Genomic DNA, 26,210 nt, shown 5'->3' on the forward strand with positions numbered 1-26,210 from the left:
ACTTTCACTTTTTGTCTTAGTGCAGTATTTTATTTGTGTTTTGCCAACAGTCCCACGGCATAATTCCTACTGCATTTGAGAAGCGCAGACATAAGTATGTAGAAGCAGTACAGTTACGAAACACTACGCCTGTCCGTGAGGATGCAAAATATCATGCATATACAGAACTGTGCAGGTGTGAAGAAATGCTGGAAAGTAAGAATGCTTTCAAAAATATAAAATGCAATTGTTTTTTTTTATTTTTTTTTTTATCAATTTGCAAAATGCAACGTGAGCAAACAGAAGAAAAATCTAAATCAAATTAGTATTTGGTGTGACCACCCTTTGCCTTCAAAACAATTCTTCATGGTACACATGAACACAATTTTTGAAGGAACTCTGTGGGTTGTTCCAAACATGTTGGGAAACTTTTTCATGTAATCTCAGACAGACTCGCTTCCAGGACTCCTCGTTCTTCTTTACAATGAAGATAGTTCCCAATGACATTGGCTGTATGTTTGGGGTCGTTGTCCTGCCGCAGAATAAATTTGGGGCCAATCAGATGCTTCCCTGATGGTATTGCATGACGGATATGTATCCGTCTGTATTTCTCGGCAGGACGCCATTAATCCTGACCAAATCCACAACTCCATTTGCAGAAATACAGCCCCAAACCTGCAAGAAACCTCCACCATGCTTCACTGTTGCCTGCAGACATCCATTATTGTGCCGCTCTCCAGCCCTTTGGTGAACAAACTGCCTTCTGCTACAGTCAAATATTTCAAATTTTGACTCATCAGTCCAGAGCGCCTGCTGCCATTTTTCTGCACCCCAGTTCCTCTGTTTTCATGCATACTTGAGTCACTTGACTTTGTTTCCATGTTGGAGGTATTGCTTTTTGCCCGCAATTCTTCCATGACGACCACTTCTGGCCAGACTTCTCCATATAGTAGATTGGTGTACCTGCGTCCCAGTGGTTTCTGCTAGTTCTGATAGCACTGCTGGACAACTTGCGATTTTGAAGGGTAGTAAGCATAACATGTCCTTCATCTGCTGCACTAAGTTTCCTTAGCTAACCTCTGCACCTCCTCGATGTTGCCTATTTCTTTGTGCTTCTTCAAAAGGGCTTGAACAGCACATCTTGAAACCCCAGTCTGTTTTGAAATCTTTGCCTGGGAGAGACATTGCTGATGCAGTATAAAAACCTTGTGTCTTGATGCTGTGCTCAGCCTTGTCATTGTGTCTGACCTGAGACATGAAACTGTCTTCCACAGCCTCACCTTGGTAGCAGAGTCTGACTGTTCCTCGCCCAGTTTTAAGCCTCCTACACAGCTGTTTCTGTTCCAATTAATGACTGTGTTTCAACCTACATATGAAATTGATGATCATTAATACCTGTTTGGTATAATTGATTAATCAAACACCTGACTATGATCCCACAAAATCCCTGACTTTGTTCGAGTGTACTTTGAAGAATTAATGCTGTTTTGAAGGCAAAGGGTGGTCAAACCAAATATTGATTTGATTTAGATTTTTCTGTTCGCTCACTTTGCATTTTGTAAATCGATAAAAATAAACAATTACATTTTATTTTATTTTTGAAAGCATTCAACAATAAATGTAAATATAGGTTGTAATAAGCTGCTTGCACAGACAACCTAGACGCTTGTTATTCTGGTTAGTGGCTTTGGTGAAAACTGCTGCCTGGTGCATCAGAAAAAGAAAGTGATATGAGCTGTTACAGTGAGACAGAACAGTAAAGTTGTGGGCCATAAAACCAAAACACTGAGCTGAAAGACAAGTGATAATTCTCTGCTGTTTCATCACAGTGAGCAACCCCTCTCACCTACTCATGATAATTTGATCCATGTTCACATAAAAATATTAATCAGAGCAACTTTAACTATAAAGTCTCTAGTGATAGTGAATGAGTGAATAAGGGAGTGATTTTCAGTCGCCCATTTTACTCCTCTTGTTCTCAGCTTCCTTCAGGCTTCTGATAATTCGATTACACAGGTGAATGTCTGCTGTAACAGGTGGGCAGAGGTAGGGAGATAGGACCGCTGCTATCTATGCGGCTCAGACCGGGCATAACAAAGCCGTGCCAGTGGGATCTAGGGCCAGGAGGAAACCAAGGTTGAGACGCCGGCCAAAGCTGTAGGCCATGACGGCGTGTAGTGGCACAAATTGATTTTAAAACACAGACTTCTCGGACGAGCTTGTAAGCAGTGGTGACAAGACATTGAAATTGTCTCCTGGAGAGGCTGCTGACATCAAGTTTAAGCAGTGTGACGGGAAGCGATGGGAAACGATGTTTGCTGGCAGCATTTTGAGAGGCAAAACAGAGTAATTAGAAAACAGGGAATACAATAAGAGGGCAGAGAGACGAGTCCACAATTCTGCATAAGGGACTGTTTTTGTAAGTCCTCGAGCAACCAATTTCCTCAAGAGCCACTTTTAAAAACTGATCGGGCACGGGGACTTGATTTTGATCCTCAAATCTTCACTTAAAACACTTGCACTTGTCAAAAGACCCTTTGTTCTCTTCCTCACTGGCTGTTTGGCCTCGTTGGCTTCTCTGAGTTTCCTCTCCACTGCATTCTCGACACAATGAGACTCTTGACAGGTAAGCGCCCCATGCACTGTTGACCATTGTGCCTCTTGAGGGCTGCTCTCTGCCCAAACGTGGGTGGGTGCTGCTGGCTTTCCACTTTTCTGACTGTTGTTTTTTTGGCCCAAAGCTCCCACTCTCCATGCTGAAAAGCACTATAATCGCTAGACTTACCTCCTGCTTACTACCCACAAACTGAAGAGCTGGGGGATTATCACAAACCCAGCCTTCTGCTCTGCCTGAACAAATATGAGCGAGAGGGAAGGACGTGATGTTGCTCAAATCCTCTTTGAAAATTACTTTTTCTCATTTTTTTCTTAACAAAGTAGAGATGAGAACAGATGATGCAAACTGCAATTAATGAACAGGCTATAAACTCATACACTGGTTCGACTTCTTTTTCCTTTTCATGACAAAGGACTCATTCACATTTACAGATCCCAGTGAAATAATCTGGTCAAAGTCTAGCAAAAATTACTCTTAGAGGTCCAGTGTATAAGATTTATGGAGATTTATTGTCAGAATATGGAAGAAATGGAACATAATATAAAATAAGTACATTTTCACAAGTGTATAATCACCTGAAAATAAGAATCGCTGTGTTTTTGTGACCTTAGAATGAGTTGTTTATAACTAGAGAGGATGCAGGTCCTCTTCTAGGTCCTCTTGTCTTAAAGCATTAAGGAAATGATCACTACAGATCTTTTCTCTTCTTTTAAAGACTAAGATGTTGTAGTTTTATTGCTCCTAAACTACTACTTTCCAAACTAATTAGACTCCCTTCTGCAGAAACAGCAGTTTTATCATCGTCATCTTCATTCAAACGCGACAGAAACAAAATAAAACTCACCAAAAACATCTTGGCTCATCTTTCCTCTGTTCCAACAATCACCAGCTCTGGTTTGGTCAAAATGAACCCTTAATTCACCGTGTTCAATGTGAAAATATCAGGAGAGAGGAGCGAGAGGGAGGTCGGACATCAGAGAAACAGCGGGGAGAAACAGCATGTACCGCCCAAATATTTCTACCTCAGTGAATAAAAGGTTTATTTCAACCAAACTAGAGCTGGTGGTTGTTGGAACCGTGGAAAGATGAGTTTTATTTTGTTTCATTTTAGTTTAAATTAAGTGAGTTTTACGATGATAAATTGACTGTTTCTGTTAAAGGAATTTGTATGACTTTGGTGAGAACAATTAAACAACTGTTTCTGGTTGAACAAAACTTATTTTACTCTTGTCACTCTTTAAAAAAGGTCCGTCTCTGTAGGGATCCTTTCCATAATGCTATCAGACACTTAAGAATAACAGTCTGAACTTGGTTTTGTCTCTGATGGCTGCAGAACTCTCCCTCAGTACTTTTAAAAATTGCTGTTCCTGTTAGTCACTGAGACTGAGACCGAAATAGGGTCTAGGTCGAAAAAAAACTGAGTCTATCTTTTAAAGCTTTTGTGTCTTATAATGCTAAAAGTGAATACAGTTTGAAAATATGAACAATAAATCATAAGCCCCATAACTATCATATAGCCTCTGTGTTGCTTTTTATTATAAGCTAAGCATCCACACAGGGTGATGTCAGAACAAAATAACTGATCTTAAATTACACCCTATTATACTGTGCTGTATGTAGTAATAGGGCTGTTAGCTCGACCCTGCTGTACAAAATAATGCTCCTCCTTTATTTCCAGTTCATCTAAGTAACATGCACCATCATCTTCTGAGGATGCTGATTTTTTTACCCATGACATGCAGCTTTAGCCTCAGTCTTTAGCACGATATCAAGTATGTAGCGCATATTTACGACCCTTATACAGGATTCTAGTTTCAAACTTAACCAGTCAGAGAGTTCTGGTTTGCATTTATGTGGTGTCAAATAATCTGAAAAATTTATTCTCAACTAGCAGAATTCACTGATACACAAGTCAGAACAAGTCAGAGATTTGGCAATAATTTTGTACAAGACTTGAGTTGTTGTTTGTTGATGTTATATATGCAGAAACCTGGTGAATGAAAGAAAATGTTTGGTTGAAAACTATTTATTAAGTCATTGCATATCATGTTTTTGCTCACACGTAGACCTAATTTGTGACATGGTATTAGGTTGTAACCGTTAGTTCTGTCCAAATAAAGTGACCAAGATTAGTTATATAACTTATTTATTAGCATGAACTGGGATAACAACTCAAGTAAAGCACTATTTGAGTGGTTTTAGGGAATTTACTGGTAGCAACACGTCTGAACTAAAATAACTTAATAATAAAGCTTCAGATTTTTTCAGCACAGCCTCATAGTCTCAGCCCACCCTTCAACCAGACGCTAATAACCACAATTAGTTCCACAAGGACTCTGTGGCCTTTTCTGGCATTGTTGCAGCCTAAAATACCTGATTTCACATCAGCTTTTCTAAAAAAAATAATTGTGCTGCATTTTGCAGTGTTTTAAGAAGTTTTACGCCATGAAAAGGAGACAGAGAATATTACAAAATAAAAGTTGCAATTTTTTAATTCAGTAAAAATCAAAGACAACTTGTTCCATGGAGAATAAAACCACACTCTGTTCTGAGTGTTCAAAATAAACTTAACAAAAAGGCGCAAGATTATAAAAATTTCAATAAAATATTCTTTCTTTGTAAGTGAAGAAGTTTACCTGGGGATATTCCACAAAGAGGCAAAATGTTTTTGAAGCTAAGCACAAAATTATAAAATATAAAAGCGGACATTTATAAATGTCAATAACAACGATGAACCTAATGTTCTTTTCAGTGCCTGTGATAAAACAAAAAACACAAAATAATTAATAATAAAACATTAAGTCGATTTGTTGTTCTTGTGAGGGACCACTATGATTGGTAGAACTCATGGGAAGCTACGATGATTGGTCAAATTTGGGGAAAAGTTGCTGTGATCGGACGAAATTTCAAGGTCACGCAGAATTCATGCGTTGAAGTTTATGAACACGCCAAAGCTGGAAGAACTACTTTGCAACTTGGGAAACGGGACCATCAGAGAAGCCCATGAATGCAACGTTAAACCAACGCACGAGGCTAACAATTATTAACAAACTCATGATGACCAAACATCGTAGCAACAACTGGTACTGGTAGAAATTGAGAAGCAGCACAGCTCAAAAATCAAGAAACCATTGTATAAGAAAAACTACAAAGAATTTTGCGTGGAAAGTCTTCCAGTAGCAACAATAGCTAAAGGGAGCCTGAGCTCTGTGATCGATCTCAGTTATTAATCATGTTTTCAGTAATAAAAAATATATATTCTTGTTCTACACACACACACACGCACACACCAAACTCAATCTCAGACTCCATTTTTTCCTGAGTAAAACTTTTTCTCATGTTGTTGTGAAAACTCACAGCGGGCAGGCTGATGTGTAGTGTGAGCACAGGAGGCACAGAGTCAGAAATATGAAGGATTATTAACAGGCGATGGAGATTTGACCACAGGGCCTGTTGTTATTGTTGCTGCTGCTGCCTGCCAGACAATCAGACAAATGATTTCACAGTTCGCTCTCCTCACCGTCTGTCAGCCGATGAGAAATGACATTCTCCTGGCTGCGTCTCTGACTGCTTTGTTGTAATGGTGTTTGACACTTCATACCCACTATGACGTGTCAAACATCATTACAACTGCGTTGTGGTGGAATATTCAAAACGGTGCTCTTTGCAGTGGCTTAGTTCACCACAGGGTGTTGTATTTAATGAAGATGGACACTAAAACACTCACACGATGAATGGTTATAGTTAGGATTGCTTTTGTGGAGGCACAAAAAGAGGTTGACTTGTCTTTCATGCTGGAACTGTCCCATCACTCTCAGTGCTGACCACCTTCTGTGAAGACCAACCACTTTCTCTCATCTGAATGTACCTTATAATCAAAAGGTCCTGAAACACAGACCAGACCATCATTTTTAAAGCTCTCTAAAAGAGTTTTCATTATTAGTTGCTATTGTCTTGTTTCTAGATAATTGCTGATGATTCGATTTGATTATTCTGATGGTGAAAATTCTGCCACTGCCAGAACCTTTGCATGGATCAAAAACACAGTCCACTCATTTATCTGAATGAAGCCACTCTGTTGATGCAGCAGGAATGCAACACAGATGCAATATAATCCAACAGGATGCTGAGCTGGCCAATCAAGTGCATGTTCCTGGCAGATTACTTTGTAAGGAGAACAGCATATTTCTATTGTTGACCTGGCGATCGTTGGAACGAAAAAGATAAAACAGCTGCTGCCACGATAACTCTCTAGAGTTGTCCAATCATGTCTCATTGAGATCTGGAAACGATCAAACCGAAAATTGTCCAATCCATCTGAATCCCATGCCTCCGGGTTCAGAAATTCCTTTTTATAGACGCCGGCATCTTTTTTCCTGACAGCTGCTCATTGCAAAACAATGACATCAAACTCACGCGTCTACTCTGCTGGAAACTTGCAACAAGAAGGAATCATGGTGGAGAGGAAGAAACAGTTCAAAGTATGGATTCAATCACAAGGAAAGATGACAGCAGTGTTAACTGTAATGTCTGTAAAAAGATTATTTCAAGTCAGGCTGGAAACACCAACCATATGTTGAAACATCTTTCTACGCAACGTGGGCTTAAATTCCAGAAACGTGATATTTGACAGTCTATGCACAGGTGCTACTTATTTCCAACTGAGCAGCACATCTGTTACTGAGGGTAAATATGATATGATATAATTACATCAGCGCCACATGAATAAAACCTGAATTGAAATTAATGGTGTACAAATATTATCTCATTTCATCTATTTTAGATGATGACAGATGGACTTGCTCCAGGTAGCTCTCAGGCCATAGTCTGACTAAAAATAATAAATAAATGAATCAAGTAAGAATCAGACCAATGAGCAGAATCAAAAAAGTTATAAATGCACATCTCTCTACATCTCATAACATTATAAATCACAGTGTTGTGTCGGATAAACTTTCATACTCACAGATTTGAATTGTATTTCATGGTCTGACCTGAGGCAACATGTCCCCACCAACGCAGCCCACATACTTCTACTCCCACTAATAACAATAATAATGCAAACTTTTTATACAGCACATCTGTCAAAAAGTTTACAGTACAAACTGTTTCATAATCATTCAACCAGTATATAAATAAAAAAAACCAAACAATTAGAGGAAAATATAATGTTTGTAAGAATGAAATTAAAATCACATCAAACAAATGCAACTGATTATTCACAAGAGTGGGAGCAAATTAAGTACACAAACAAAAAAACAATTAGAAACAAGTATAATAGTGTAGTATATAGGTATAGTAAGAGGCATCTGTGATGCATTTACATAACAACAAAATGTAATCAGTTTAAACCTTTTATCATCCACTTTGCTGCATGATGTTGCTGTAGAGTCGAAGTTTCAGACTCAGGAGTGTAAATATAGACAGTGCAGGCAGTGCAGTTACACTGAGGCCTGTGGGGTGATCTGTTGATTATTTCTTGAGAAATCAATTAGTTGTTTGGTCTAAAAAATGTCAGAAAATGTCGATCAGTGTTTCCCAAAGCCAGAGGTTATGTCTTCAAATGTCTCATTTTTGTCCACAACTCAGAGATATTCTGTTTGGCGTTTAATTTAATAAATGATTAATAACCGATTAACCAATCAGTCGCTGCAGCTCTAATTGACATCACTACCTCAGAAATATTCAAAGAGTTCAAAGAAGAGGTGGTGTTTGTTATTTATGTCCCTGAAAAGGAAAACCAATCACTGTGACAGCTTTCTTTTTTTTTTTTTTGGTAAAATAGTCAGTGGCAATCTATAACAAATAAAAAATATTCAAATCAATTAATACTGCAAATTCTGTTTTTTTTTTTGTCATACAGATTTGCAAAGATGACTGCTGAGTAATTTGTATGTTAATGTTCTCTACTCAACTCTCCTTTTGATCATGTGACAAGACAATATGATATACCAGTTTAGGCGCACAATCTGTCAGACAATCGGACTAATCTTTGACTGTAAAATCCAACACATTGTTGGTAAAATATATGTATGCATAATATTGTGTGTGTGCTTCACTACTAGTAAGTATGTGCTCTAGGGCCTCTCATAATAGCCTGCACTGAGCTGTGACTATCATACGCAGCTGCACAGACTGCTGGTACTATGAAAAACATTACATGCATATGAACACTGAATAATAAGACTCTTGGCTTTTAAGTTATTGGTGATTTTAAAAAAAGAACAGCCTTTTAGTAAGAATTATACAGATGAAATGCACAACAGAGTAAAACTCAACTGAAACCTTAAAATTATGGTGTCTCCCTACCTTCAACATTAATTTCACACATCAAAGAATCTAAAATAGTAAATTTGTTACGTACATTAGGTGGATTATGACCCAGAAGAAGCCGGGCGACAATGGGTTTAATAAAAGCAGCAACAACAAGTCCAAGGTGCCAAAAATACACCTGTTCACATGAATTTCTTAAACTCTCTCTTTAGAAAAGTTGTAAATGAGAAAGGTTACATTTCATTCTTGCCCGAGGCCAGGCATTATACCGTGTGTCTTTTATTTATTTATAGTAATCTACAGTGTTTTGTGAGGCATTTCAGCTAGTCCCATGGGTGTACTTTGCATAAACAGCATTGCATCAGTTTCACACAGCAGTGGACAGCTGCAGTATGAAATGTCAAGAGTTAGCATTTTCCTCTCGTTCAAATAATTCTGATTAATTAGGCTGTCATTGAGTCACTGACAGTCAGAGATAGAAATATAAACATTTGTGTATAAATAATGCAAACCGCTGCAGGTCAGGATGTCACATGTCTCCCAGATAAGGAAATATGGTGAATACACAGTTTGCCATCATGACAGGACTAACCTTTGGAAATCAGTACACAGATATAGCATGCTACCTCGAGACACAGGCCTGTATAGAGTAAATTAAGATTAAGTAAACAATGAATTTTTCAGGAAAAGCCTCAAAAAGTAGTTAAACGATGCAACAACACTGTAGTAGGGCTATTTCTCCGGTAAATGGCATTCATTACTTTCCTTTCTCCACCTGCCACACTTTAAAACAGAGGTCTAAGCGTGTGGCAAAATCAATTGCAAGGGAATTTATTCGGTCATGTGTTTTATCCTCTCCAATCTCTTGCTTGTTTTGCTCTTCATTAAAAGATGCTCTGCTGTTGCTTCGACAACACGTGGAAGGAACAGCGTGCTCCTGATAGATCTGTGATGGGCATCAAATAAAACAGAATTGGAGAGGACGTGCTGCATCAAATAGGCACTATGAAACCAAAGCAATCAATCTGGCTGAATGATTCCTGCTTATGGGAGGCAGAATTGAAAGCAGCAGAGTCAAACCAAGTCAGACTCTGTTACAGCTGTGATGAGGAACATTACAAACTGCTGTCACAAGAGCAGCTAAAGGACAAAATAAGGTTTTTTTTTAATCATACGGGACCTGTGTTATTCCTGCTCTGACAGGTGTTAAAAGCTTACACTGTAATTTGTCATTTTCATTTATTTCTTCAAGATTGATCACCTGTATGAGAACACCTGAAAACGCTCAGAAAACCTATAAATGACCAGAGTTACTGGATATGTAAGTCATCAATCAACACACACGCACAAAGAAAATCTACAAAATGCCTCAAGAGCTGGTCCCAGTTCTTCAGACAGTCTTAGATATCAACTCCAATTACATAAGACATTTTCTGAATGCCAAAAAAATGTCCCCATTAAGTTAAAGTAGTTTACTATACCACTTCTCTGGAGCTCACAGGTTCTCTCACAGTTTAGTTTGGCTTGTCCTGTTACTCTAGAAATGGCAGAAATCGTCCAATATTTGACAGAGACATTTATTGATTAAGGACAGATGGACAAGGGAACGGTTGTTTTGAACAAGAGCCTTATTGGTTTATTATACAGTTTCTTTTTATCTGTAGCTTATGAATTAATGTTTAACATAACTGATGTATTGCTAGTATTGTTTAAATTAAACATCAGCTGACAAAAACATGCGTGTTTTGTATCCAATAATTATTAATGAGTTTTCAGTTTTTAATCTTTTCAACAATCGGTTAAGGAAAATTCACAAAATCTGCAACCCCAACTCTCTGCCCAGATAAAGACCTCTGTATAGGCATAGCAATGAGGATGAATTTGGGGTTTAAAATCAAATTCTTGCTCATAGTTTTACTGCAGTTCAATGTATTATGTCCTATTTGCACAGGACTAGTATTACCTGAGGACCTCTAGAAATTTGTAATGACTGTTGCCTCTGTCTTTTTTTTTTTTTTTTTTGCAAAGGTTTTTGTTTTCTTTTCATGCCTATTTCCCAGGCATGGAGGCTGTGTGGGCAGCATTTCAAATTCTAGAGGTTCGTCCAACTAGTTTCATCCTGACTTGTCACATGGCACAGAGTACCCTTAGCGGCTGGAAATGTTGCTGCCAGAAAGCCTCTTTTAACATGTGGCTAACATTGTGGTTAATGCTGAGAAATGGTCACACTTCAGGTAGGTTTAGGCATAAAAACTTGCTTGGCTAGGTTTAGGATAAGACCATGTTTGGGGTACAATAAGTAGGTTATATGTGCGTTGAAAGTAAGATGATGCAAGTCATGTGACACATGTAATGTTCTGCACCTTAAAATGTTTAATAATGTTTTGTTTTTCATAAACTCTGCTTTCCTGGGTGAAAGTTTGTTTGAGCCATTCATCCACCCCCTTCCTCCTTATGCTGATTCTCTTAGTCTTTATAGGTGTGTCTAATACAGCCAGGGATGGGTTTACATTAAAGTAACTTAAAAGCCCAGTGTGTCTCTTTCAGCCTCTAATACAGTGTGCGTTTGTACGAGCTGCCGAAGGGTGGTGACAAAACGTTCTTAGAGTGAAAATGGTCTGGCTACACAATGCATCTCACCATACAACGCTCACAGAAAGAACAAGCTCAAATCCACCAGAAGAGCAAAATCTTGAAAGATGAAGAGATGGATGACAAACACACGGAACATTTTTCTATCTTTCTACAGACTTTAAATCAAACAGCAGAGGACATCATATAATGTTAGTAAATTTGAGGAAAAGACAGACTGTGCTTAGGTGCAAATGTGCTGCATGAAACACTCATTGAAGGATTCCCCTGGGCTCGTCCAATTCTAACTAACAGCTCTAAAGTGTTAATTATGGATGGAAAACACAAAAATAGTGTCTGTTTTGGGCTGAGTAACATCAACAGATATGAAGCAGTGGAAAAAGCAGCACAGCAGGTGTTGTGATTGAAGATGGAGGGTCACTGCCAGATGCTACAGTAATGCTACCTTCACACTGATGGATGCTGATGCTACAGCTGAAGTGGCCCAGAACTGATTTAATGGACTATTGGAAACATTCTTTAGAAGCATGTAGAGATCATAACACATGAATAAATTACACACTGATGCCGAAGCTGAGCAAGACTTGAAGACTTCTGAAAAGAGAAGAGGAGGTAAAGACAGAGGAGAAAGACTGAGGAGTGTAAGCTTCCAGTTTTTAAAATCAAATTATGAACTGTAACTCCGCTTCTCTTGGATCCCCCAAAACTTAATCCTGCATCTGCCGCTGGCTGCAGCACAAGGAAAGACTTTAAAGGAAGAATGTGAAGAACTTTGGGTTCATTACTCTTTGACAAGAACGCCATTACACCTTCTAAATAGTAAAATGCCTCTGGTGTCCATCTGGTGCAACTGATTTGAAGCTGACAAACAGAATGATGGATTTATTGCTTAAAGTCACCAAGGATTATATCTATTCATGGACTGTTTTTTCAGGGGCCTTTGTTGAATGAAGAGAAAGGACATTTGGACTAAGATATATTTTCTATAATGAAGTTAAATTGATCCAAAATAGCTATTTTAATTGGTTATTTATTCATCAAAGTAGCAAACATCATAAGGACACAATGATAATTAGGTGAATAATTTGTACATGTTCAAGTTTAAGCATTGGAAATATCAATTTGCTGAACAATGGGTGATCTTTTCATGTCTTTAAAGGATTAACAATAACACGTTTATATAAATCTCCTGAATATTTGGTAAAGCTCCTGAATCCTGATCGCTTTTTGTGACAGACACACGAGCTGTGTGACACTGCAGGTTAATAGCAGATCTCTTTGCATGATGTTTACATAATCTGCCTTGAATCTGAACAGCTCTAATGCTATGCTGCTAGGATCGGTGTTGGATAATCCCATTGTAGATACAAGTGCAGAGTTTGTTTGAGTGTCTGGCAAAGTGTTGACATTCTCCAGTCACCCAAACAAAGAGCTAATGAGTGGACATTTGGGGCCACTTTGAACAGATGGAAATAAAACTCATGTTCAAGTCACGAACAAAAATACTAATATTGATTGTGTTCCATTTATTTTAGCTTTTACTTACTTAGCTGTTACTTATTATAAATAAGTAACAGTTTAGCATTATTATCTGCTTAGTTTGAGGGTAAAACAAAGCGATATGAACATTGGGATTAATTGTCTATCGCCCAGAAAAAAAAACTTTGCACCCACCCTTTGATCACAGTAGATCAAAGTTGAATCAGAAACTTTGTCTGCAAGCCATTTTTCAAACTTTTTATGCCCAGGGCACACCAACAGAGACGTCAAAATCTCAAGATAAACCTAGATTTATATCCATGCAAAAGGCAATGAGTTCTAGCCAATCAGAGACAATCAGAGTTCCCAGAGTGCAGGTGGGAAAAAAAAGGCATCAATTAATCAGGTTTCACATTACTAACATTTTTCCAAAGGATTTTTGGATTTTGAATTTTTTTTAATTGGGAAATAAGTACGTACAAAAGACTGATACAGTAAATTTAAAATTCATTCCTAACTTTTTGTGGAGTTGTTTGTCTTTTTTTTTTTTTTTTTTTTAAATGTTTTTGTGGCTTCCATGCCTTTACTGATAGAACAGCTGAACATATGACAGGAAAGGGGGAAAGAGCAGGGGAATGACATGCAGCAACAGGCCGTAGGTGGGAGTTGAACCCACGACCACTGCAGAGGACTTACAGCCTCAGCACACGGGGCGAACGCTCCACTTACTAAGCTACCAGGCCACCGTGCAGTTGTTTGTTGCAGTAAGTAATGTATGGTTGGCACAAAATCTCAAGGCGCACCTGGACCAGTTGAAAACCACTGCTGATGGATGTTTACAGCAGTTTGTAAGAGTTAAGAACCATTTACCGTGTACAGTGTGATGAGCCACTTCAGACCCAAACATTGATGCTTTTTGTGGGTTTTTTAGGTCTGGATGACATTTTGGCTAATCTTTACCAACACATGTCTACATAAGACTGCAGATACAATTTTTAAAAAGCTAAATTGTTGTGAAATGATAGCCAACAGGCACCGGGATTACATTTCGGCAAATGCAGTCTGTTGTTTTTACCACATTAGGGGCAGTGGAACAATCACTAAGCACAGAACTGACATATGGTCCCCTTTAGGCTCAGACGTAGATCAATCGGTTTCAACCAATAACATCATGACATCTAATCAATCTTTTAGCAACACAGTGATAAGATTCGTTAGCTAGCTAGCAACAGCATCCTGCCTGCCTACCCTGTTTCATTCAGAAATGTGTCAAAATAATCTCAACTTTAAGATGCTTTTAAATTCTTGTACATTTTATTTTTCAATGTTTACTAGCTATGACTAAAATGGATCCGACTAAAATCATGCCAAACACTTCCCCTTTCTTGCAGGTAACGCAGTGTTCACAGGTCAAACACTTACCTGCAGCACTGCTGTGGTCTTTTTTCTTGCTTTCTTTTACACTTCAGGACACATTTATGACCCTCTCTTTTCCTCTCATCAGGTCAGAGCGAACACAGAAACCAATCTACTCTATTACACCTCAAGAAAGTGAACACGAGCAATGGTTGGCTGGACCGTCTTTCCATGGGGACTGCAAAGGTAAACAACCTGCTGTATTGATATTTACACAGAGAAAAAAAGCTGAGATACCTTTTTTTCTACTGAAGGGAAGCAGGAGTGAGGGTGATAACAGAAACAAGAGGAGAGAAGGAGCGAGGCGGTGGGATGGAATTAAACAGGAGGAAAAAGGAACAACCTGATGTCTGTTATTACATACAAAAGCATGTGAGGGATGTGGGATATTAGTTTGTGTGACCTGCTGCCACTGGAAAGAAAGCACCATCCATCATGACCTATGGGAGCTCCTGTTTAAATTAGAGGCTGGTCCATCTCAACGGGGGAAGTTAACATCAAGGGCAAACTAACCTGCCACAGAGGGCATGTTAGAAAATGACCGAGACAAAAGCGAGTTTATTTAAAAGCGTGAATAAAGCAGGTTCAACTGAGGTTCATTGTTGGTCAAAGGATGATGTATGAGAGGCCACCAGCCGCACAATAGCAGAAAATAAAAACAGTGAATAAAGGCAATTTTTCTTAACCTTCATTTACCCAGGGCACAGTGCAGTCATGCATTGTCCTTTTCCACTCCCTGCTTCATATTCATGCAGCTTCAGTGTACTCTTCCTGCCCAGTACATCCACTGTCCTCTACTGGGTGACTCTTTTCCATTAGGTTTTTCTCCGCAGGTCTGAGGATTTTAAAAGGCTGTCCTTCTTTAACCCCTTAAAGTCTCTAATCACGCCGGGATGATCAAATCACATGCACTGTGTGGTTCAAGACGTCGCGGCATAAAAACGACGACACATTGAGAACTGTGGTCAGTTGAAACCACATTTCGCATTCTAAAAACTGAGACATGATCCTATAAATCTGATAAATTTCATCATATTTTATGTGATTTGGGGTCCTGTATGTTAGTACACTGTGTCAAAGTGAAAAAGTAATTGTCAGGTCATATAGGTGATATTGTGCTGACTAAAAAGATGCCAAACATTGGTACTGTAAACATTTGTTAATGTGGTATATAAAGGCAAATTCAAAAATTAGCCAAAGCTTGCAGTTACAGGTATGGAAGCTTTATATCGCTCCTTACTTATTTTAATGTCAGAGATACAGTGTGTAATCTGAAGCAGTCTATATGTATAAATTAGGGATGTCCCGATCCGATCACGTGATTTTCAAATCATTGGAATTGGGTGGAAATTATCGGACTTAGCCAAATCAGGAATTGTAGTCTCAAAGAAGACAATCACTAGAGCTCTGCACAGGAATGGACTGCGAGGTTGCAGAACAAGAAAAACTCCACTTCTGCAGAAGAGACGCCTTCAAGCCAGACTGAAGTATGCTAAGGACAACCTGGAGAAAGATTGTGCATACTGGAAGCGTGTCCTTTGGTCAGATGAGATGAAACTAGAGCTCTTTGGCCATAGAGACATTGCTTATGTTTGGAGAAAGAAGGGAGAGGCGTATAACCCAAAGAACACCGTCCCCACAGTGAAACTCGGTGGTGGGAGTATTATGCTGTGGGGATGCTTCATTGCATCTGGAATCTAATAATTAACATTACACACTTAATCTTTAATGGAGCAAAATACCATCTTGTGTGGATAACGTCAGCTAATTCATCCAGCCTCCTGGGGCTGATCTAGCTGGTTTATTGGCTGTAGCCTTTGCAGGTTGTTTTGTTGACTGGTGTTGCAGGACTGCTGGAAAAGGATCCACGCCACATGTCTCGGCTGCAGCTGGCTAGCTAACCTTAGCTTACTGGTTCGCTAAAGTTATCACCATCAGAGTGAATTTGTTAGCTGGCAGCTTGCCAAATTACTTCATCAGCTAACATGATACATGAAAAAAACTTAGCTCAGCTTGTTGCTTGCTAATGTTTTTGGAGCAAAATACTATCTGAGTGAATATGTTGTACATAGTCCATTATAATAACTTGTGTATTCAGACATGGTGATGATTTTAACTGACAATAAATGATGTAACAGTACAAAGAAAAGGCATAATTAATGATTTCTTTCTGCCATCCAAGAGTGATACAATGCAGATGTGGCTAACTGGCTAACTGTCACTGAAGTTAAGCTGGCTGTGGCTGGCTGGCAGTGGCTGTGTGCTGTGGCTCTGGTGTTCGTTGCTTTGTGCCATTGGCTGTTGGGGTGATTTGCAAACAGCTAGTTAGTAACATGGAGCCAATGATCCAAATAAATTACAGGAACATTAGAGATGTTGTGCCTATGAGCTGCGAGCAACAGGATGCTGAGTGCAGTTCATTTAACAGTCAAGGGTGTTAATTAATAACAAGGATTTTACAAAAGTTCGCCACAGAACATTGAACCTGTGCCAGTTAATTCTCTGTGGTCGTATTTTTTAGCATGATAGAAGTTGTAACACTCCAGCAGCTGGCTTGGTGTTATTTCTTTTTTTTATGCAAGTCTTCATTGCACCAACAGTGTAACATCATGAAATGTATTCTCGTCCATCTTTGTGACTGTCACATCCTCTTGACTGCCTCTCATTTAAGTCGTGGACTTATTTTGCTTTAGCAAGACATTTTTGGCATCTACCTCCATATTAAAGTGTTCCTCTTTTATTTCTGTCACCGTACAGCTCTGTGGTGACAACAGCGTTGACAGCTGTACTATTAGTTTTTCTTTTTTTTTCTAACCCTTTAATACAAGACTGACACCGCTAAATTTGCTAAGATTTTACTTTTAGTTTTGCAGTAGGAAGTTCTTGTTTTTATATTTTGGAGACCTGCTTGGAATCAGTGTTGCTCACAAATGGATAAGAACTGGAAGCCTCACACAGTAATTTCAGGAGTGATGATTATGCTAATGAACAAATCTCATGTACACACACATGCTCATGAACAGGTGGTATTCCCAGTGGGTGAAGTAAAAGCACAACACAATAATGTAAAAATAATCAAGCAAAAATCCTGCATTCAACGTCTGTAGTAAATAAAACAGAGTTCTGAAGTATTATCAGCTAAATATACTTACGGTATCAACAATAAAAAAACTCTTTGTGGAAATAAAAAATGCCTCTGACTTCAATCTAATTATTGCCAACCTTGGAGTCGTGCCCCTCCAAAGGGTCATTAAATAAATTTGTGGAGGTCGTGAGGTGGTTAATTGGAAGACAAGAAGAAAAAGTTATGTTCTGCTTCACACATTTGTATTAATTTTGTGAAATATTGGATTTTTCTGGGAAAGCGCCAGTTTGGTGTAACTGCCAAAAAAAAAGGTATCTTAAGGCACATTTCAGATGTCTATTTCATAAACATATCATAAACATATCATATCATATCTATTTCATAAACATATCATGTGTTTTTAATATAAAATCTCAATCTGCAAATAACTATTAATTATATCTGTCAAATAAATACATAAAGCTAACTTGTGCAGTCATTTTCCACTATTGTATTTGCTGAATCATAAACTTGTACAAGCAAACTTCACAGAAAAAATTGAAGAGATCCACAACGAAAATGCAAAAAATTGTTCTTGGTCAGTTTCTGTTAACCAAATTATCACAAAGTGGGTCTACAACTTAAAATCAGTATGTTTTTATTTTTATTTATTTTTTTAAGTTTTTAGTTTATTTCGGTCATATTTCAATTCACAGCTCAAATACACATGTAAATAAATAAATAAAAATCAAAGCAAATTATACTGAGCGAGAAGGTGCAGGCTGAAGTCTACAGCTTATTACACCTTGCCTTTTTACAATAAAGGAGAAATGTGTAACATATTGACTGTAGTGAATCATAAAATGACCATGATATGTCATGATAGATTGCAGAAATACAACATTAGAGCCAGCGTGTTCCTCTTTGAAATTTCCACACCGGGCTGGAACAACGGTTTTACTTTTCAGTTCAAATTAATGCTGAATGTTTGAGTTACTGTCTGTTTATGAGTCATAACAAATAATTTATCATCTTTTTAGAAGGAGTAGATGTTCATAACTAAATAAATTGAGCAATAAGTTAATGGAGTCCGGCAGGCAGTGACTGAACTCTAACTTCAAAGTGTGCATTTTCAGAGCAGTGGTCTTTTGTTTTTTTTTTTAGCTTTACATTGACCAACAACTGACGGTTATAAACAGCTGATCAACTTACAGTGTCGGATTCATTGTCACTCGTCAAGTACAATGTAGCGCTCCTGTTCAGTTTCATACATCCTTCAGGCAACCAACCTGAGCTTCCTTGAGTCTAGGGAGAAGTGGAGGGTGGAAACAACTCGCTTCGAACATAGATTGTATATTGAACAGGATTTCAACCTATTTAATATACAGTCAGTGGCTACAATTCATTATTTGGACTGCAGCACTCATTTTTTGAACACTAGAGACTTCAATAATTCTCCTTTAATCATTTTGTACAGATGCCTTCACATACATGTAAATTGCTGCATGTGTTTCCATTTCCGCTCCACCCTCGTGGATTACTTCTCTGTTCTCTGGTTTTCACTTCTGTTTGTCAAGGCTGCACGGTTTTCTTTGTAGGGTTTCTCTCTCTACGCTGTCAGACAGGTTTCATTGACAATTTCAGCTACACAATCATCTGAAGTAATGAAGCATGGTGTCCTGAGGATGTGACAGGAAATTCATATTTGTATTTTGTGTTTCACTCCTCTGCGGAGATGTAGCAGCGTGTGCAGCTCAGAGAAGTGCTGGGGCAGCAGAACATTCAGGAACAATTGTGTACGAGTGCTGAGCAAGGCAACAGGATTGGTATTGACTTTTTTATTGTGATAAAAAGACTACAATAAAAGCATTAAGCCAGCTAAAACTTGCATTTCAGTGGATGCAGACAATAAGAGATTATTGGCAGAGTCTGTTATAAACATGGCAATAAAATACAGCGTGATTCAATAAGCTTTCTTAATCACATTCTTCCTCTGTGCGAAGTGAGGATTTGTTGAACTATATGACTGAAGTGAATGGCAGATGGACTTATCCGAGCTGAAGAATTAACGTTTCCATGTGTCCATAGACTGTTTCAAAATGATGAAATACTGAGTAAAAACTCGCCAAGTGTTTGCAAAGGCTCAGTAAATTTTTTAATCAGAAACTCAACTATTTGAGTGCAAATACTTTACAATCCTTCCTGTACAAATTTACTTCACCTTGCTTTATGAATAAGACCCATTGTTATAATAGGTCTCCTTTGTACTGTGGCTTTCCACTCATGCAGCATCCTCCTCATAAGAATATGTGTGTATTATTAGTGAAAAGGCTATAATTTGGCTTCAGCGTAAACATCTCTGAGTCACTGTGAAACAAATTGACCTGCTATAGGGTCTAACCTCTATTTTTCCTCAATAAATCATAATAACATCATAAAAAACATGCTTCCAAATGAACCCTCTCATATACACTCGGGTGACATTTCCACCTTTATGTGTCCCTACAGTCAGGAACTACGGATTCCCTCTGCAGCGTTATTGTGGACTCCACCTTCTAATTGACCTGCGAACTTTCCAGCACGAGAACATGTGACGTCTGGTGACTGTAATGTTTGACAAGAGGAGCAAATAATTGCAGCAAATGATTTAACCTGCCACCAATTAAGATTCTCATCCCTGCTTGAGTCCTGGTTCTCTTCCTACTGGCCTTAATCTCTGTCATCAGGGGTGTATCGAGTGGAAGGGGCTCTTGATCAATGGTACTTGAATTTCCTCTTCCATGATGTGATGGAATGCCGGCCAATTAACAATGGATCTGGGGAACTCGCCTCCTTTGTCGTATCAGGGGCAAGGAAATGAAAATGTGGCAATTAATAAGCAAGAAGTGCTGTCCCGTCATTCCCTCCCTAATGGGCCAATCTGGTAATTCTGTGATTGAGCTCCATCACCAGAGCAATAACAAACTCTGCACTGACTGTGCAGGAGCCACACTGAATTGACATAATATCAAAGGACTGCTGGATATGGCATGCCAACCAGCTGTCCTGCAAATTACTTTGATATGGAAGTGTTTTGCATTAGCAATTGCGTTTTAAGGGGACAAGGCCAGCCAGAGACATTTATACAGAACAATTTTGCAAAACAACTTTCAGTGCTGGTGCAGGAAGTAGTGTGTTATAGGCGCAATCAACTTTGCGTCTCTTTATGTGTTTTCATGGGGCATTTATCATAAAAAGGGCCATCCCAAACCAGTGTGGAGTGGAAATGGGAAATAAAACCATCTAAAAGTCTGACTCCAGCAATGCTGACTTGTTATTTTCCACCGCCCTTAATCAGAACCACGGGGACTGGATAATTCAGCCTTCCTAAGTACTTAGATATGCTATGTGCTAGGCCTGTCTACGTTGAAAAGAAAATCAAGTTTTGAAGATGGTTAAAAGATGTTGCTGTGGGACCTGTAAAAGTAACAGTCACATCTTAGGTTAGCTAATGTTAACAAAAAAGCATCAAGCAAAAACATCAAAACAAAACATCTCATATCAAGTTCAAATTATAAATCTTCAAAATGTGATTTTCTTTTCAACATAGATGAGCCTAGCACATATGTAAGTACAGGAAACAGGTTCAAGCTTGCTCAGCCGTTATTGGAGCACAGAGAAAAAAGGGGTGGGCCTGAGGAAGAGACAAATACGAAAAATGTGAGGTCAGTCTCGCATTTGGGTCATACAAGAAGCCTAAAAATTTACTACATTTAACTTATAGTGCCTTTTACAATCAAAGAACGTATGATAAAAATAAAACAAGCCATGACTTATTTGCTAGCTAAACTATTTTTGTCTGACGGCCATCGTGTATATATGAACCAGTCTATTCGAGATTATGATTTAGAGTCTACAGCCATGCTAGCACCTCTGTGTGGCTGGAGATGGGCAGAGCTGCACTTTGAATTAAATGCAAACAACAGCAGGCTAATATGTTTACAATGACGAAGCTAACATTCTGTAAAATATACCTAAGTCTTTACGCACGTTGATCACAAGAAAACAAGACTTGCTAGAATTACAGTACAATAAACAGCTGAAACACCCGAAGCGTCTATTAGTTACCATGGTGATGATTTCTTGTTTTGGTGGAGAGTTTTGAGTGCTTCCCCGTTTATCTGCTTGTCTTCAACACAAGAGTTAGGTATGTGTGAAGGGAAGGTGCTCTTATACTGTTCAACAGTGGTGGGTTCAGGGCCTTGTTCAAGCGCGAATTCAGTACCTCTCAAGAGATGGAAGTGAGTTACTCATGCACTTCATTTCTCCCTGTGCCAATTTTACAACTGCCCGCTACTCTCTTAGACAGGCTGCAATGATACTCTTCAAAAGAAATTCTATTATCTACTGTCTTTGGGTCTTGAGGTAAAAGTTTGTTTTGACTATTTTAATTTTCAACAAGAAGAGTGCACTCAGTAGAGAGCAGATTTCTGTCAGGCAACAGATGGTGATGCAACTACTGCAACACCACCACAACAGCCAGATGCAACTGGCAGAGATTTGCAAACTTTTTAATAGAGTTTTTTTTGTATAGTGTAGATTAGGGCTGGGTAATGGCTACCAAATTTCCATGTGACAATTTCCATAGTGAAACATCACAATGGACAATGATATCATTGCTGAGTCTAAAAGAGTCTTTGTCTTGACACCACATATCCATAACTTAGTTGCGTTTAAAAAGAAAATAATAACAACTTGGAGATGTAACCAGAATCATGTTTAACTTTTAATGTTTATAAAAACCTAATCTCATGAAAATCTGTGCAGAATTAAGTGACTTACTGTGCATTGTTGCAAAGTCTGCATCTCTCATTTGGTCACCAGTGGACCCTGAATGCGTCACGGCGGCCGAGCAGATGCAGAGGGGATTTGGGGATTTATTCATCTCGTATCGTGCTCTAACTATACTGGATAGTGACATATCGGGTGTGCAATTAATCTGCAGATGCTCCAGTTTAAGATGAAACAAAACTTTTCTATGAATGTCAGGTTTCTAGCCCCAAAATGTTGCCTGCAACAGACTAGATAAGCTGTGTTTTTAGCCAAGCAGTTGTTCATTCCTTGCAGCCCCAACCGGTCAGTTCAGAGGAGTGAAGAATCAGCACTCAGCTAGGCTTAGAGCAAACAGAGCAGTCAATAAGACAGGTTTTTCAAGTTTTTAAAAAAAAAATTGTGAATCACTACAACCACAAGAGGTCCTTGAGTATGCAGTCATAAATTTGGACAAGAAATATTAGGCTAAAAGGTCCAGTATTATGCAAAAGCCGAGGACAAGCTCCAGCCCCGTTGGTCACTTGCACACGCACACGACCCATCACATGATCTCCTCCAGGCTTACACCCAGCAGAGATCATTATCAGGCTTCTCTCTCAAAATACTATGGACTTCTACCAGCCAGCCACTGTAGCTGCATCAATACAACATAGATACAACACAGACGGCTCATAGGATAGAGACATATTGGCAGAAAAAACTGAAAAATGAGATGATATGAGTCGGAGAGCAGGGACCTGTTATCCACCACAGATGGTCGACCAGACGCAGCTGATCACTAGCGAGTAAGAAGTGTGCTGAGTGGTTTACTGGCTTATCGCCATCCTTCTGTACAAGTATCTCTAAACAGCTGCTCAAAAACATTTCATCTTCAAAATACAGGATTCTGAACACAGCTGAGGACGCTGATGGACAACAAATCGAAACAGTGGATTAAACAATGAAAGCTATAACATAGTGTACTGCTGTAAGGTGACAATAAAGGAGAACAGGGGTCTGCGATAGAAAGCAGCTTTACAGAAGATGATAAATCTGGTTTGGTGAGCAGGAAGTGTTTGTTTAAGACTTGTTGCAGAGGTGTAAATTAGTGTTACTATCACTGATGCAAAATGAGGCTCCATCTGCACAAATACATTTTCACTTACAAAGTGTTAAGAGTGATATAGGGGTCATAGTTCCTCTTTTTTTTTTACTTTCCCCCAAACCCTATGGATGGGTTTTCAGCGATAACTGTGTGTTATTGAAAGGACGGAACTGTGAGGTTCACACTTGTCCACTGGAGTAGTTCATCATTGATGACGGTCAGGTGTGTCAGGAGCGCACGGAGGTTGAATGAGTGTCACAGAGGTGCCAATTTTTGCATAGCTCAGCTAAGGACACACTACAGCTTCACCACTGTCCATCCCAATGACTTTTGTATGAACAACGTGGACCGGGGACCTGCTAGCTGCTAGCCTGCAGCTCAGTAAGCTAACCCACCTCTGGTCTGTTTCTCTGTTCTTGAAATCCAGTCCAATTTTCCCTGGGGATAGTATCCAGTACTTGTAAGTAAACCCCCCTTGACTTGACAAGTCTGTAACAATAGTGAGACATTATATGACAGACACTGTCACTTCACAGTTCATTCAACCTCTAGTTGGCAGTGAGGGGGACTCGAGGCTACGAGTGGGACTTAAGTCACATTTAGGTTTCATACAGTGACTTAAGTCTTGTCCTCAAAAGACCTGAGGCTTGACTCAGACCTGAGATCAATATATATTATAATTCTTTGGCACTTAAAAAAAAAATCTCACTAACTTAATGTCATTCTCCTCTGTATAATCATGGATAACCTTATGGATCTTTTGCGCACGGCCACAGATGACTGTCAGCTACAGCAAAATCCAACATCTCGAGCTCCTTTGACTATAATAACGTCACACAAGGACAAACAAAAGAATCTAGATGCTGGATTGACCACTTCAAACTTAACCTGGCACCTGTCATCACTTTGTCATGTGAAAATGAACTGCTGGGTTGGGCAGTGTCTACCAATTTTGGACATGTCGATGGCAGATCAAGTCTCATATCCCTGCAGGCGAGCATCCAACATACGTCCCCGTGCCGGGTTCACCTTCATCTCTGCAACACCTGTCTGTAACTTAGTTGTGCTCAACCCCTGAATATTGAAACAAAGTTAGCCGGCTAGCGATGCCGAGGAAGCTAAGACACAATTGCACAAACAACAATGGTTTAATTTTAAGAAACACACAGCAACCTGCAGAAACACAATGGGAATTACCATTAGCATGCTAATGTAAATTAGTATTGCAATCATAGTAATATTATTTTAACCAATTATTTCAGCCATATTTTTTCACTGCTTGGTGGGAATGAACTAATAGATGCCGATTTCACCTTGCTAACTTCACTGACTTCAACACTCCACAGTGAAGAGCTACAGTAACCTCAAAGAGTCAGAATTCATAGCAGAAAGCTACTGCATTTACATTTCTACTGTCCAATCACATGCATCCACTAACCACCTTCCCACGTGTCTGTCTTCACTTACGGTGTATCCCTCCTCACTTCTAACCTCCAATCAGCTGTCTCTCCATCTGGCTCCTTTTGAGAGTGTGAGATGAGCACAGAAATGAAAATGCTTTCTTTGGGATCTTTTTAAAAAGCCTCCTAAGTAGGTTACAGGAGAAAGTAGGCTGTCAGAAAGGCTCAGGAGACCTGAGAAGGTACTGTTGTATCACTCGAGAGGAGTGGCATCCCACTTCAGGAGTCCACATGAAGAGACGGATACAAATGTGGTATTTGTGATGCAGCAGGCAGAGTGTAATTGGCCTCAAATGTATCCTGGAGGGAAGGGATCATTCACAGTGGGGTGAAGCTTCTAGACTGTCTGTGGATAGATGAATCAAACACCTCCAATACTTGCTTTTTATGAGTTTTTTTGTCAGTTGGAGTGGGACATCTCACATGTATCACTGTGCCAGTGATTAAAATATCATTATTCTCTCTTGTGGTAAATTTTCAGGCAAAACCTTTAAAAATAAACTATTTTTGGTACTCACTTTGCCAGCATTTATGCCGTAAAGTTTCTTCCAACAAGTGGGAGAAGCTTATAAATCTTTCATTTTTTTTTGGGATATCCTAAAAACAACCATCTCTCAGACACCTTTAAATTTAGAGCACTTCATTTCCACTGTGCCTAATTTAACCAATTTCATTTCCTCATTATATAAGAAGAGGTAATCCTCGCTAATTAAATCACAATTAAGCATGAAATATGCAGCAGATTACTTTATTTCTGGGTGGGACAGCAGATTCATGCTATTATGTAGCAGGCCTGCATGAAATATGTAGTTCTACTCACCATCAGTAACCCATAGCCTTAATCACAGATTGTTCATTATTTGATAGGCATCCATCTATGATGTAAAGAAGGGGATTTTAGAGAAACCTAACACTTATGCATGGTTTAAATCATTAAAATCTCATATGCCTTGTGATGTTACAGTGACATTCAACTGCTTTTCTTCTTATATTACTCTTATCTTCATAAATGAAGATGAGAATATACTTGTACTCTGTCTCTGTAGTCTGTCTTTTTTTTTTTTTTTGGTGTTTCACCATTAGAGATGGAGGGCTAAGACACCGTCCCCCAAAGAAGAATGGCAGCATCACTTGTTTCAACAGGCACCCAAAAGGACATGTTTATGACTTTCAGAGGTTGTAGAAATTATGACTAGAGCAAAGGAGGAAGTCAGTTGTTGTTAATAGAGAGCCAGAGTTCATGTCGGGGTCGGGTCCGGGTGGATGGATGAGTCAACAAAATATTAGACTTTACCACAAGAGACATGACCACAATCGTTCCTGAACTTTAATCACGTAGTTATCATTATAACCATGACAACAAGGCTCTGTTAACCTTAAATAGCCGGTTCACCCCAAACTCAATAATATATATTTTTGTTCTGGCTGTTTATC

The 26,210-nt window shown here is 39.0% G+C and overlaps 1 protein-coding gene across 1 annotated transcript in view; it reads right to left on the reverse strand.

The window, feature by feature from the left end:
- The window catches only part of LOC146331977 (A-type voltage-gated potassium channel KCND3-like), a 128,097-nt gene that overhangs the window by 24,536 nt on the left and 77,351 nt on the right, over nt 1-26,210 (reverse strand). The window lies entirely within an intron of this gene.

Source organism: Lutjanus erythropterus, chromosome 2, assembly GCF_056507025.1.
Source record: "Lutjanus erythropterus isolate fLutEry1 chromosome 2, fLutEry1.hap2, whole genome shotgun sequence".
Taxonomy (NCBI): domain Eukaryota; kingdom Metazoa; phylum Chordata; class Actinopteri; order Lutjaniformes; family Lutjanidae; genus Lutjanus; species Lutjanus erythropterus.